Source organism: Sceloporus occidentalis, unplaced genomic scaffold (assembly GCF_023333645.1).
Source record: "Sceloporus occidentalis isolate IW3139 unplaced genomic scaffold, rSceOcc1.0.p SCAF_1, whole genome shotgun sequence".
Lineage (NCBI taxonomy): Eukaryota > Metazoa > Chordata > Lepidosauria > Squamata > Phrynosomatidae > Sceloporus > Sceloporus occidentalis.
Genome location: NW_028316981.1, coordinates 100551089 through 100565382, shown reverse-complemented (window position 1 = coordinate 100565382; position 14294 = coordinate 100551089). Strand labels below are relative to the sequence as shown.

The 14294-nt window shown below is 43.9% G+C and overlaps 1 protein-coding gene across 3 annotated transcripts in view; it reads left to right on the top strand.

The window, feature by feature from the left end:
• Positions 1-2091: 2091 nt before the first annotated feature.
• P4HA2 (prolyl 4-hydroxylase subunit alpha 2) overlaps positions 2092-14294 on the top strand; it is a 61937-nt gene continuing 49734 nt past the window's right edge. For all 3 annotated transcript variants that reach the window (XM_089530675.1, XM_089530647.1, XM_089530656.1), the window contains exon 1: positions 2092-2258. The gene's annotated coding sequence lies outside the window, so the exon portion shown is untranslated. The remainder of the gene's footprint in view (positions 2259-14294) is intronic.

Here is a 14294-nt window from a genome sequence, read left to right as displayed (position 1 = left end):
GAAGTGATGGCTCTTGCTCGCGGGGGAAGAAGATTCCAGGAGTGAGGGGCAGAAAGTAAAAAGGGGCGAATCCGGGATGGGGCAGAGGAAATCCTGGGCTGGGACAGCAGACTTTGACTACCAGAACGGAGGGCCCTAGTGGGAAGGTGAGGAGAAATAAGGTCTGATAAGTAAGGAGGGACCAGTCCATGGAGGGCTTTAAACGTCGACAGCAGGAGCTTATACTGAATGCGGAAAGGGAGGGGGAGCCAGTGAAGGGATGCCAAGACAAGAGAGATATGGTCAGAGTGCTGGGCAGTAGTGATAATGCGTGCAGCTGAATGCTGGACAGAGATTAAAAGACGGAGGTGAGAAAGAGGAAGCCCAGCCAGGAGGACGTTACAGTAATCGAGTCGTGAGACCACTAGGGCATGGACCAGGATCTTGGCAGAAGAGGCGGAGAGATAAGGTTGGATTTTGGCAATATTGTATAGTAAGAATTGGCAAGCCTTGGCTGTGGTCTGGATCTGAGGGATACACAACAGAGAAGAGTCAAAGATAAAACCAAGACTGTGGGCTTGCTGGACTGGTTGAATAGAAATGTTGCACACAGAGACAGAAAAGGAGTGTTGAAGGGTGGACTTAGGCCGAAAGACAAGAAGCTCCGTCTTGGACATGTTGAGCTTCAAACGCTGATGGCGCATCCACTGCGAGACAGCTGTGAGGCAAGACGAAACTTGCTGTTCAAGCCTTGGAGAAAGGTCAGGGGTGGAAAGATATAACTGAGTGTCATCGGCGTACAGGTGGTAGGAGAAACCAAAAGAGCTGATGAGTTTTCCTAAGGACAGTGTGTAGAGAGAAAACAGAAGGGGACCCAGAACAGAGCCCTGGGGAACTCCCAACAGATAAGGGAACAGGAGAAGAAGTCTGACCTCCTGCATCTACTGCAAAAGATCTACCAGACAAATAAGATCTAAACCAGTCGAGAACAGAGTCTGAGAACCCAAGGTCAGAGAGTATGTCAACTAGAAGACAGTGATCAACGGTGTCAAAGGCTGCACACAAATCGAGAAGGATGAGAACAGAGTAAAGGCCATTAGCCTTGGCCTGTAAAAGGTCATTCGAGATCTTAGTGAGAGCTGTCTCTGTGGAATGCCTTGGGTGGAAACCAGACTGAAAGAGATCGAGGTTGGAGTTGGTTTCAAGAAACTTAAGACAGCAAGAATAAACAACCCGTTCCAAAACCTTAGAAAGAAAGGGAAGAAGAGAAATCGGACGATAGCTAGACAAAGAGGAGGGGTCAAGAGAAGGTTTTTTTCAGAATTGGGGAAATGAGAGCATGTTTGAAGTCCAAAGGGAAGGAGCCTGTAGAGAGAGAGAGATTGAAGATATGGAGAAGCGAGGGCAGAAAGGAGGGAGCTATAGAGATTAGAAGACGAGTAGGAATTGGATCAAGAGGACAGGTTGCAGGTTTGCAAGAGTTTAGAAGTGTAGAGAGTTCATCCAAAGAAGCAGAAGGAAACACAGAAAAAAATTTATGTGTAGTCTTATTAAGACAGGTGTCCCTCGTCCTATATCTATGCATTTCATATTTTCTGCCTAAGTGTAGGACCTTACATTTCTCCCTGTTGAAATTATTATTATTATTATTCATTTTGTTAGCTTTGGCATTCTACTAGTCTGTTGTGGCCATTTGGAATGTTGGTCCTGTCCTCTGGGGTAGTATGAGCTACTCCCCCTAACTTGGGGTCATCTGCAGAGATGATGATAAGCATGTCCCCTATCTTTTCCTCTCAGGCGTTGCTAAAGATGTTGGAGGAAGAGGAGGGCAGTGCAGGTGCAGAGGAAGAGCAGGGCCGGGGTGGGTCTACTCTAGGGACACCTCTGCTGGCCCTTGGCCAGAGAGAGGGAGGGGAGCATCCCAGCCAGGCCTCCCTTGGCAAGAGGCGAGAGGAGGAGAGGCGCCATTTGGGGAGGGCCTGGGGCTTCTGGAGGGAGGAGGAGGAGATGGAGGAGGTTCCTCGGTGGCTGCGGCTCAATGGGAGCGCGGGAGGCCCAGTGCATCAGCCAAAGGGGCGGAGGAGGAGGAGGAGGAGGCGGAGGAGGGGAGCCCAGAGAGAGCTGGAAATGCCCGGGCTGTTCTAGAAGGCGCCCAGGAGGAGGCATGTCCCTCGTCGTCTCTCTCTCAGGCTGAGGAGGAGGAGGCAATTCGCCTCAGGAGCCAAACCTTGGGAAGGGAAGGGAGCGGAGCGGAGCCTTTCTGAGCCCCTTTGGGAAGGGTAAGTCCCAGGAGAAGGGGGGCATAGCCTGGGCTTAGGGCTAGGGCTCTGGGTTCCAATCCTGGGTTCCTGTCCCACGCTCTCAGCCTCTGGGGAAGGCAGTCAAGGGTGGAAACCCCAGGAGAGGAAGGACTGGAAGGCGCACAGCAGCAGTAATAATACTACTACTAATAATAATAATACCGGGGGAGTGACCAGGGCAGCTGAGGAGGAGGAGGAAGGCAGGCTTCTTTCCGCCCCAAAGCCCCCTGCCAAGCCCCAGGACCAGGCTCAGTTGCTGCTGCTGCTGCTGCTGCTGCAGTGGAAACCCGGCGTCGTCGTCGTCGTCGTCTTGGGTGGGGATGATGACTTCATCCTGGCGGGAGCCTGGCAGCCCTCCAGCCCCGACGCCGCTCGCAGGCAGGCAGGCAGGCAGGCCTCCGGCCCCCAGGCCGGCCGGCAAGAGGGACCGGGCGCCCAGGAGCAGGAGGGGGGGCAGCCTTCCTTTGCCCGGGAAGGGGCTGCGCAGGGAAAGAGAGGGGGCCGCCGCCGCCGCCGCCGCCGCTGCTGCCGCTGCTGCTGCTGCTGCTGCTGCTGCTGGGGTTTTCTTGGCAAGTTTCTTCAGAGGGGGGTTGCCTTTGCCTTCCTCTGAGGCTGAGAGAGCGTGACTTGCCCAAGGTCACCCAGTGGGATTCGAACCCTGGTCTCCAGAGTCAGAGCCAAATCATTACGCCCCGGTGGCTCTACACCGTAGAATTGATGCAGTCTGGGACCACTTTGTAGCAGCGTCAGCCTATGGAATCCTGGGGTATGTGTTTCTGCAACATCTTTAGCCTTCTCTGACAAAGAGGGCTGGTGCTGCACCAGACTACAGCTTTCAGGACTCTGTAGGATGAAACCATGGTAGTTAAAGTGGTCTTTGCACCCTTAATTTTTAGAGCTCTGCCACGAAACCTACTGGGTGACCCTGGGCAAGTCACACTCTCTCAGCCTCTGGGGGAAGGCAATGGCAAACCTCCTCTGAACAAATCTTGCCAAGAAAAGCCCATGAGAGGGTCACCTTAGGGTCACTCTCAGTCTGAAACAACTGGGAGGCAGACAGCAACAAGCTGAGCCCAAAGTCACTTCCATCTGGACAGTTATTCTCTGAGGGGCATTGGTGGCACTGCAGGTTAGGCCCACTATTAGGCAGGAAACAGTTGTTTCCCAGACAAGTACAGCAGACGGGTTAAAGGGTTTTTCCTCATGGACTTGCCAGTACATCTCAAGCTACCTAAAGTGGCAGAGAAGCATTGCCCACCCCCCTATGAGCCAGGGACCAGTACCATGGCTACCACTGTCTTTTCTCCCCAGAGACTGGCAGCCAGTGGCACATGGAGTGGCACCAGCCCATGAGCCGCTACTTCATCTAGCTCTGAACTTTGCCAATAACTATCATGTTTTAGCTTCTGCCCTGCTCCTCTGCATTCCTGACATGAAGACATTCTTTGACCTCTGACAGACAATTCTTTGCCTACCTTACGTAGGATCATGTGGGGCATTGGAGAGAGCACATTATAATTTTCTTGGAATAAATTTGGCCATATAGTCTGCTTGCAGCCATCTGTGAAGCTGACTTTTCAAAATTCCAGACCCAGGAATGCCTCCTGTGGGTATACAGTCAGAGTGGCATGTAGGGTGCTGAATAACTCTGCAGAGTAATCTAATCCAGTCTTCTGACCACATTCAGAAGGCCAAACTCAACCAGAGATGGGAGCGTGCCAAGCCCAGACACAGACTCATAGTACCTGTATTCACTGGGGCATGCAGAAGAGTTGATCTATCTTGCCAAAGTATGAACTTGATCTCTGAGCCTATTAGGAATGGGGAAGATAGTTGCTCATGAACTTATAGCTGCTGATGGATAAAAGAAATCAGTACAAGGCTGAACTGTCAGACTTGGTTTGTGCTTGAGCAAAAACCATCTGAGATCTCCAAGTAGGGTTTGGAAATAATCGCGCATGAATCCTTGGAGAGCCATTGTTGTCACTCAAGGGTAGACAATGCTAGACAAAATGGACCAGTTGACAATTTATCACTTCCTTCACAAGAAAAGGAAAAGGGAATTGAGAATAGGGCAGAGTTTGGAGAAATTACTTTTGAGGACTACAGCTGACTATCTTGTCTAGGAGAGTCAGAAAACAAACACCTTTTTCAAACTTGTGGGATTTGGTTATAGTCTTTTTCCACTTGCCATTTTCTTTGCCTCAGTAACATGCTTGTGGTATTTTGTCTGCTTCTCAATTGTTTCAAAGTTATTGGCCAAAAAAGTTTCTTCTTAATGCTGCTCCTTAAAATGACAAAAAAACCACCACCAACAACAAAACCCTCTTATGGTACCATGAGTACTAATAAAATTGATATGGCATCAGATTTTATGGACATACAGTGTGCTTCATCAGCTGCAAGAAGTGTTTGTTCTAACTTGGTACAGTAATATGTCTTGTGAGTGCAGACTGTAAGGATTGAGACTTATTGGGCAAATGAGAGTTGTGTCTTTTTACTTTATTGTTCTTAAGTGTTCAGACAGAAGGTGTCAGGATTTACAAACTTCCTTTCTCTAGTGATGGATTTCTGTAGAAGGTAATTCTCAGTGATTGGTCATAGAATAAGCTCCTTATCAGGAGAGCTTCCTAGTTTGCAAACATGGTGCAGCATTTGGTGGCTTGGTTATCACATCCATGTACAGAAATTTTACAGCTTAATACGGATGACATAGGTCCAGGTGATGTTGGACAGGCTTGTGTATCTATCCATCCTGATGCAGGCTATATACAGACAGTAGTATTGGAGAGGTTCTAAAATATGACAAATCCACTGTGAGATGGACATTCACTATTTCTTGTCCAACTGTATTCCTGATGTAGTATGATTCTCAAACATGAAAAGCTGGTTTGACCAGAGGCTGCAGTGGGGCAGTCAATACAGTCAATATGATGTTCTTGTGGTCCCTGTTTATTGAACCCTTTCCTGTATTGCTATGTACTGTATATGTATTATCCTACTTGTGAGTATGTATTTTCCCTGGAAAATGATTAACCATCCATTATGAAGCCTCCCCCTCCCTCCAGTCCATCTGCCTTGGTCCAGGCCTTGGAGGTAGAGAGGAACTGCTGGACCTCTTACCCTTTCCCTCCACCACTCCCTCCTCCTTCTGTATCATGTCTTTTTAGACTGTAAGCCCGAGGGCAGGGAATCGTCTAACTAAAAGATTGTATGTACAGCGCTGTGTAAATTTACAGCGCTTCATAAATAAAGGTTAATAATAATAATAATAATACTGTGGGCACTGTTCAGAAAGGTTACTTTTTTGGACTGCAACCTCCACAGGGAGACAGCATGCCTGGTTGTAGTCCCAGAAGGTTGTGGTTGAGTTTTAGCTATGGAGTTCTGGAAACTATAGCCCAATATAACTTTTCTAACATTGTTGCATCATCTCCTTCTCAAACTAGGTTTGAAAGGCTAGTTTAGAGTTTTTTAGGGTAGTGAGCAGCAACAACAAGTTTCCTTTGATTGTGATCCCTTCGTCTGACGCCTCCTTGGAAGAGCCTTCCCTAGCCTGATGTCATCCACATGTTTGGATGTCAGCCTCAGCCAGCTTGGTTAATGTTCAGGAATGCTCTGAGTTGTAGTCCGAAACAGCTGGAGGGCACCAGGTTGGGAAATGCTGCAATCAATAGAATAATCCTTAAACTAATACCAAAAAGCAACACAAGAATGTAGAATCAGAGTGTAGAATTTGCAATATATCCAAGTAAATTTGCATGGAATCTCATTTGATAGACATCCTATCAACCATATGTGGCTCATGGACCTCATAGCAATTCACTTGGGTAATGTGTTCCTAGAGCAGTCCTAGTTCTTCAGTTTGTGCTTCTTATATAAGTGGAAAGATAGGAACACATTTGCAGAATGAAACAAAGCTGTTACAGTGGCAGTCCAATGTTTGAACCCATTCAGTATCTCTTATTACTCTTTTTGAAGTTTTCTACATGCTTGCAAACCGTGAATTTTTAGCCATGGCATACAGATTACTGGGACTTAAATCTACTTGGAAACCTTGAATTCTTCTCTAAGGAGAAGTGGTCGGGATCTGATAGACACTTATAAATTATTAATATGAATTCCATTTTGGGAGAAAGGTGGGGTATAAATCAATAAATGAATAAATAAAATATTTAATCAGATCAGGTTATTTCCTGTTTCCATAAAGTGTTGTTAAAATACTAATGGACTATAAATAGAGGTTGTATAATCAGTATTCATGGTGATATATTTGAGCTAGATTCTTCTTAATTGATTCTTCTAAGAATATGTTGAAATTCATTTTTAAATGTAAAAAAAATACTTTTTATCAATATTGCTTGCACTTGGCACAACTATTTTGTTAATCTGTCCTTTTAGGCCGCAACTAAACTAACCTTGCAAAATTCTTCTTCCCCTTCTAAACTGTTGTTTTATCTGAGGTGATGTTTACATTTGTATTTTGCTTGATGATATCTGTGTCAGTTAAGATATACAGTTGGCCTTCTGTATCCACAGATTCCTTATCCATGGATTCAACCATGGCAATATTAAAAGAATATATAAATTCCTAAAAGCAAACCTTGATTTTATATAAGAGATACCATTTTATATAAGAGATACCATTTTACTATGCCATAATCTCAGTGAGATTATGAGAGTTAACATATTGACATCACTGATATAGATTGGCTCCTGTATATAGGTGGAAACAAAATAATTTTATTAACTTTTCAAACCCCTACTGTTCCAATGATGCTGCTCAAAATGAAAAATTTCCTCGCCTCCCTACAAATCACGCTCATCAGGGTCTTTAAAGATCCAGTGACTCATTCGCTTTTTTCATGTAATAATAATTAATAATAATAATTTTTATTTTTCTATTTCCTGCCGCTCCCTGTGGATCGAGGCGGGATCACATCAATGTCATCAGTACAATTTACAAAATACACAACAGCTTAAAAACAGCCGATTAAAAACAACATTATATAGCAACATTATTTAATAAAATACAATACAAACAATACTAGTCAGCCAGGGTGTTGCAGTAAGGGAAACAACGCGTCTGATTCATCTGTGTTTCCATATTATCAGACTAGGTGGGATTCTTCAGCTAGAGCAGGTCGGATGGATATGCCCGCTGGAAAAGATCCGTCTTTAATGCCTTCTTAAAGGCTTCTAATGATGTAATCAGACAGATCTCTTCCGGTAAGCTGTTCCATAATTTCGGGACCATGGCTGTAAATGCTTTTTGGGAAATAGTGACCAATCTGGTTTTTTTGTATTCCAGCAGTTTCTTCCCTGATGTTCTGAGAATGTGGGGCGGATTGTGTAGAGAGAGGCGTTCCCTTAAGTAACTTGGGCCCGAGCCATGTAGGGCTTTAAAAGTAATGACCAACACTTTGTATTGCGCCCGGAAGCTAATCGGTAGCCAGTGTAAAGATTTTAATATCGGTGTAATATGATCCGATCTAATGAGATGGATTTATCTTCACCACCAATTCAAAACTCTGATATGGCATTCTCCCCAACAGACAATACCCATCATCCAACATCTTCATCAAAAGAAAAAGAAAATAACCCCAACAACCCTGTGAGATCTTCCACATTGGGGAAAGAGGATTTTCCTGTTACCAAAGATTTTACTGAAAATGACATTCAACAGTTAAACCTGATACAGTTAGATATAAACAGCAAGCTAAAAACTTTGAAGACTCTAGGCCATTCTGCTGAAGTTAGCACAAGACCACTAGTTGATTTGTGCCAACTCCTAGGGGTTGTTAGTCATAGGAAAAATTCTATAAAGGACCATAACCCTCTATCCTCATCTACAGCTGATAACGAAGAAATGGACGGCAAATATTCAAATCAACAAGAGGAGACCATTAAAATAGATCAGAACTCTATGCTAATAGACTTGGGAGTCAGAGCACAAGCTGGAACTATCCTCTTACTCGGGTGCCACAGTTGATAATCAATTAACTAACTTGGCAATATTATCTACAGATCCCAACTTTTCCTAGACCAGCTGTCATCTTCTGTGCCCCAGCTGGAGCCTTCTCCTTCCCATACCACTTCTACTTTTTTTTAATTATGCAAAGGAAAGCCATACAATACCAGCGCTTGGTCAGACAAGTAACTTGCCATTACTATGAGACCAACTCTGTCAACTTGTTTCAACAGAACACTTACCAAGCACACAATACATAAGATCAGAAGATAGTGTCACAAAGGTATCTTCTTCTTCTCTTACCATATGACGGGAATCATCCCAGCATGATTACCAGCTCAATATAATGGGACTTGTGCATCCATAGATTTTGTTATCCATGGGAGGGATACCAAACACCAGTGCATACCAAAGACCCACTGTATTTAGCATTTTATTTGTGACAATTAAAATGCAAATGAGCCTCACTTACTATGAACTTATTCAGGGGTAGTCATGTTTATTGTTTTATCAGTTTAACTCATCTGGGCTTTTACAACACAAAGTTCAAAAAGCTACTTTTAGGTTATCAGCAGCAAAGGAGCCCAGATGAGTTAAACTGATAAAACAGTTAATAGAAGGTGAGGCTTATCTGCATTTTAATTTCCACAAATAAAATGTTAAATATAAATTAACTGTTATGCATATCATCATTTCAAGTTAAGTGCTGCAGAATACTCAAGCCAGTGTGAACACCAATACACTGCATTGTATTTTGCCATCCCTTTTCCTCTTGTGGGCTACATGGAATGCTGAAATGGAAATGGAAATGACAACACTTCCAATTTTGAGGTTTCTCTCCTTGTGGGTTGAGGAGGATCTCTTAGGGATTTTTAACAGGGCTCAGGGTGGTGGGAGGAAAACCTGCAGCATTTTGCAGTGGTCTTGAGTAGTTTTGGGACACTTAGGGGTGAAAAATTTCATGAAAACTAGGGAAAAATAAGTCTGTGGAATTGGAGGATGTCAAAGGTGCGACTTCAGGATCTGCAGAAATGAGTTGGAGGCTGTGCACAATTCTCAGGCTTTCCCCACTTAAGCTATGTTTTTAAGCATGATTTTGTCCATTAGTACTTGCTTCCAAATATCTTAGAACTGTAGCTTTAGAGCAACTTTTGAGACAATCTTAAGATAGTTTAAGAAATATCTGAAGGGAAGTTGTATATAAACATTCTGGGCTATGCGGGAAAAGGCAGTTTATGCCTCCAAAGTCTGGGCTTGCTCCAAAAGGGCAAGATAAAGAGTATGACTTGGACAACATAGACTCCTCTCTGTGTTTGACATTTGATTTAAACACGCATTTATAGGTATCACGGTGTCAGGATTCTTGTCTTGAGAGAAGAGAAGGCTTGGACAGCTACGTTTAAAAGTACCCGAGTGACAGGTTTCAAATATATAACTTCTTTTAACTGTTAAGGAAATGCAGTATCACTTGAGACTTAAAGCGCTATTGGAAGCTAATCCTGATGTGGTATTTCTTAAGGTTACATAACAAAATAGTCACAAGATCACTAACATTATTGGAAGAAGGACCCTGCTGATTTCTTTGCTGACAGACAGTATTTGAGGAACTGCCTCCTCATACGCTGTTATGAAAACGCACACACACACTGGATCTGATGGTTGTTTAGCATTTTGCTGTTTAATTATTTGCAGATGCACATTAACTACTTGGCAATAGAGGTGGTGATGCAGGCATGTGGAGGAGATGAGTGCAATGCTTTCGGGGCGTAAATGCTGAATGCTGAAGTGAGACGTCAGCTGGAAAGCAGTTATCTTTGGGAAAAGAATAACATTTAGTATATAGGCTTTTGGCTTCAGGAGCTGAGCACAGTTCTTCGGCATTTGCAAGAGTTACTTGTAAGGGTGTTTTTATTTTTCTGAAGGTAGCATACTTTTTCTTGACCAAGGATGACTGACTGCACCCCCACCCACAAAAAAAAAAGGTTCCCAAGTATCTTTCTTCTTTCCTCTCAGAAGTGACAGATCTTTCTGGCATTTAGGGAATCATGTATTACCCTGGAATCCCTGCGAAAATGGAGGCTCATGCATATTCAAGCCCCATAGGCTTGAATGGGGTGTGCCCCTGTGCGCATGGCCTGTGTGCGCACTGGGTGCGTGCGCCATTAAAAATAGCAGAGGTCAACCCTCTGCGGATATTCAAGGTCATGGATCTCAGATCTGCGAGTTAGGAGGGGCGACTGTAATCTCACAGATCTAGCATTGAAATAAATGCAATATCTCCTAATTAGGATTGCCTCAGAGTTTCTCCCAATGGCAAGTGATAGTGCTAGGAGGAGGGATATACAGTAACCAAGCTCTAGGTTTTTGTACTTCTATTTGGTAACGTTGGGGCTGAACAGACCACCCGTTTTAGCGCTAGATCAGGGCTGCAGCAACTACATGCTGCAACCCTGATCTGGTCTTTCTGTGGCGCAAAAAGGACCCGCAAAAAGTGGCTCCTTTTTGCACCATAGAAAGGGTGCCATTGTCACTGGCGCCACAGCTTTTCGGTGCTCCTTTGGCACTGCATCATCTGGACGCATCACTGCCTGCCGTGTTGTGGGGCGCCCAGTGCTGGCCTTTCTCGCCAGTTTGTCGAGGCTGTTTGTTCTCAGTTTCTACTCTTTGAATACTTCCAATACTACAATACTACATAATGACTACAGATGATTTACATACCTTGAAAGTAAGTAATGAAGACATAGAAACACTCAAAGACTGGCTATATCTCAACATAGGAGTTTACCGCACAGGGGTCCAGTGCTGGCCTCAGAATGGAATGGAAGGTAACAGAACGAGTGGGGGATGGATTTTACCGCGCACAAAAGTCCCCATTCCGTTCCGTTCCCATCTTTTCTGTGCCCATTCCATTCCAGAGGGGATGATTTTTGAGAACTGTTCTGAACAGTTCTCAAAAATTGCCCCCTCTGGAACGGAATGGGCACGGAAGAGGGGAACGGAACAGAATGGGGACTTTTGTGTGCGGTAAAATCCATCCTCCACTCGTTCCGCACTCGTTCCTACCCCTCCCGTTCCGTTCTGAGGCTGGACCGAGGAGGACCTGTGCGGTAAACTTCTGTAGTCAAGAAATCAGAAGAAGACTAGGATGTGGAAGGGCAGCTATGAAAAAAATAGACCAGATTGTGAACTGTAAAGATAGATAATTGAATACTAAAGTTAGGATAATCCATGCCCTTGTATTTCCCATTTCTATATATGGTTATGAAAACTGAAGAAAGCTAATAGGAAGAAAATCAACTTATTTGAAATGTGGTGCTCAAGAAGAGTTTTACAGATACTGTAGACTGTTAAAAGCACAAATAAATTAGTATTAGAGCAAACATGTCTGAACTCCCCCTAGAAGCCAAGATGACTAAACTGAGACTGTCATACTTTGATCAACTCATGAGAAGACATGAGTCACTAGAAAAAAAACCAATACTGTTTGGTAAGGCAGAAGACAGTAGGAAAAGGGGAAGACCACACTCCAGATTGAAAGACTCAATCAAGAAAGCCAAGGCCCTGAATATGGAAGATTTGAGCTTGGCTGTTGATGATAGGGTGACATAGAGTCGCTCATTCATGGGGTTGCCCTAAGTTGAATTGATGACAGTTAACAACAAACACTACATTTAGGCTGCAGTTATTTGGTTAAGATGCTGACTCTGTTGATTGCAAGATCAGCAGGTAGACAGTTTGAGGGTGCCGCATGATGGAGTGAGCTCCCATCACTAGTCCCAGCTTCTGCCAATCTAGCAATTCGAAAGCATGCAAATGCAAGTAGATAAATACAATAGGTACCACTTCAGTGGTAAGGTAAATAGCATTCTGTGCAGTCATGCTGGCCACTTGATCACAGAGTAGTCTCTGACAATGCTGGCTCTTCGTCTTAGTAACGGAGATGAGCACTGCCCCCTATGGTCAGACATGACTTGACAGCCTTGTCAGTGGAGAATACCTTTACTTTTTCCTTTATTTGTTACATACTTCCTTTCAAGTAAGCATATACAGTACTATTTGTGTGCAGTAAAAAGCAACTTGAGATGCTTAGTTAAGAGAACTGCTTGGTTAACATAATAATAATCTGCTAAGTAAACTAATGTCCTTTAATCAGCACATAGCATCAGACCAGTATACTGATGACACCCAACTTTATTTCTCTTTTCTACCAAACTCCAAGGATGCTATTTTGGCTCTGTAATGGCATCAGTAATAGATTGGATAAGGGAAAACAAATTGAAGTTCAGTCTAGAGAAGACAGAGGTGCTCCTGGTAAGTCAGAAGGAAGATCAAGGAATATGGATTCAGCCTTCACTTCCCATGAAGGTGCAGGTCCACAGTTTGTACGTATGCCTGGATTCAGCCTTGAGCCTGAAAATTCAGATCAGGAGTTCTTTTGTTTTTCAGCTTCATCCTTTCCTAGAAATGTCAGATTTGACTCACACCTTAGTTACATCCTGTGTGGATTGCTGTAACACGCCCTATATGAGGCTGCCTTTGAAGAGTATTTGGACACTTGGTACAAAGCGCTACAACCAAAGTTTCAGGAATCATACAACTTTCCTCCTCTAACAGCTCCATTGGCTACCAATCTTCATCCAGACACAATTCAAAGTGCTGATTATGACCAATAAAGCCCTATACAGCTTAGGTCCAGGCTAACTGACATACTGTATCGACTCATATGAGAATGCCTGTGTCCAGAGGTTCTCAGAGAATCCCTTTTTTTCAGTCTCCTTACCTTCACATGTATGGTTAATGGAGACATGAGGTAAGCTCTTATTGGTGATTGCCTCTGAGTTTTAGAACTCCCTTCCTAGGAAGGCTAGAATGGCCATGCCCTTGCTATCCTGCCATTGGCAGGCAATGACTTGTTTTTTTTATCCCAACAGTCTTTTAGAATGGAACATATTTAAAGGAGGGACTTTAAGATGGTGCGGTATTGTTTTGAATTGTATTTTTCTTAAGTGACCCCCCCCCCCCCCGGTTTTAGGTGTACAGTGGTCTCTTCCCATCCATGGGGGGGGGGCAGTTCTGGACTCTCCCATGGATGGGGGGAAAACGGATAGCCAATGGTGGCAACATGCATGTGGCTGTGTCAGCATGTTTGGCAAGCACATGCCACCATTGAATAATTTGGGGTGTAGAAATCTGCTGATGCTTGAATTCATGGATAGCTAGCCTGAAGTTATGGCAGGCCCACTGTATGTTTTAAATAATTTTGTTTCCAATCCTAGCTAGCAAGGCTAATGGTAAGGTATTATGGAACCTGTAGTTTACAACATTTGCCCCTTGTTTTTATCCTTTTGGAAAAGCATAGTACAGATTGGAAGCTACTCCATATTTGGGAATGTCTGTCTTGTTGTCTTTGACTTTTCTGTGATTAGAAGGCTCAAAATGGGAAAGGTGATTAAAAATGAAAGTCCAAGGTATTAATTAGGGACTATGATTACAGGGTAAATGAAATCCTGTAAAAGCCTGATGCTTGTTCTCCATGACTGATACCAGCATAGAGAAAAATAGCAAAACAGATTGTCCGTATGTAGATTGGCATTGCAATGTAACTGTGGTCTCTTAGAGGGCTTTAGGATTTTCTCTCTGTTATGAAGGAACAACCTCAGTTTCCACCAGCAGATGCAAGTCTCTGAGCAGGTGACAATCTACTGAGTGCTGTATACTGCATTAATAAAATTGCCTTGTGGGTTTAGGAATAGTAGTACAAATCTTACAGGCTTGTGGAACTAATTTCATGATTAGTTTTTTGTAGGTTTTTTGGGCTATGTGGCCATGTTCTAGAAGATTTTCTTCCTGACGTTTCGCCAGCATCTGTGGCTGGCATCTTCAGAGAACGCTTGCCTGGAAAAAGTGTGTGTGTGTGTGTGTGTGTGTGTGTGTATGTACACATACACTTTGTGAGCCTGGGAATGCAGGAGTGATTTGCGTGTGTTTTGTTCTGTGTTGATGGCTGGCCTCAGGCTGGGAGGCTAATGCAAAAGAGGATTAGT